Raw genomic sequence first — 809 nt, forward strand, 5'->3', positions numbered from 1 at the left:
TGTTTCCAGTTTCAGAGATTTTTGTAGTTCGTTCCAGTCATTGGCAGCAGAGAACTGGAAGGTGAGGCGGCCAAAGAAAGAATTGGTTTTGGGGGTGACTTGAGAGATATAACTGCTGGAGCGTGTGCTACAGGTGGGAGATGCTATGGTGACCAGCGAGCTGAGATAAGGGGGGACTTTACCTAGCAGGGTCTTGTAGATGACATGGAGCCAGTGGGTTATTAAAGTTGAACAACAATGTCCAAGCTTTTCAAAGCAACAAGACCAATGCCTTATTTAGGGAAATTGCAAACATGTACGAATTAGCTGAGCTAATGAAATTAAACGACCACGAAGGGACTCGAACCCTCAATCTTCTGATTCGAAGTCAGACGCCTTATCCATTAGGCCACGCAGTCTATGTGATACATCCCTATTTGACATTATACAGACTTTGCTATGCAACAGTAGACATCAAAGTTGTGAACCTGTCCGAATGAGGAAAGCTAGTGATTTTTAACAAGTACAAAGATACTCTTTCCTTCAATCTTGCGATGCAGATTCAGACACAATAATTCTCAGGCCTTGCAATATCAGATTATTAAAGATGAACAACAATGTCCAAGCTTTTCAAAGCAACAAGACCAATGCCTTATTTAGGGAAATTGCAAACATGTACGAATTAGCTGAACTAATGAAATTAAACGACCCTATTTGACATCATACAGACTTTGCTATGCAACAGTAGACATCAAAGTTGTGAACCTGTCCGAATGAGGAAAGCTAGTGATATTTAACAAGTAAGAAGAGACCTTTTCCCTCAATCTAGC

At 40.9% G+C, this 809-nt stretch overlaps 1 non-coding gene across 1 annotated transcript; it reads right to left on the bottom strand.

Annotated features, from left to right (window-relative positions):
- Window positions 1-325: 325 nt before the first annotated feature.
- Window positions 326-398, bottom strand: trnar-ucg (transfer RNA arginine (anticodon UCG)). The gene has a single exon. It is a non-coding gene; the product is annotated as a tRNA-Arg (tRNA).
- Window positions 399-809: the final 411 nt, after the last annotated feature.

The sequence above is a fragment of the Oncorhynchus kisutch genome, unplaced genomic scaffold (genome assembly GCF_002021735.2).
Source record: "Oncorhynchus kisutch isolate 150728-3 unplaced genomic scaffold, Okis_V2 scaffold967, whole genome shotgun sequence".
NCBI lineage: Eukaryota > Metazoa > Chordata > Actinopteri > Salmoniformes > Salmonidae > Oncorhynchus > Oncorhynchus kisutch.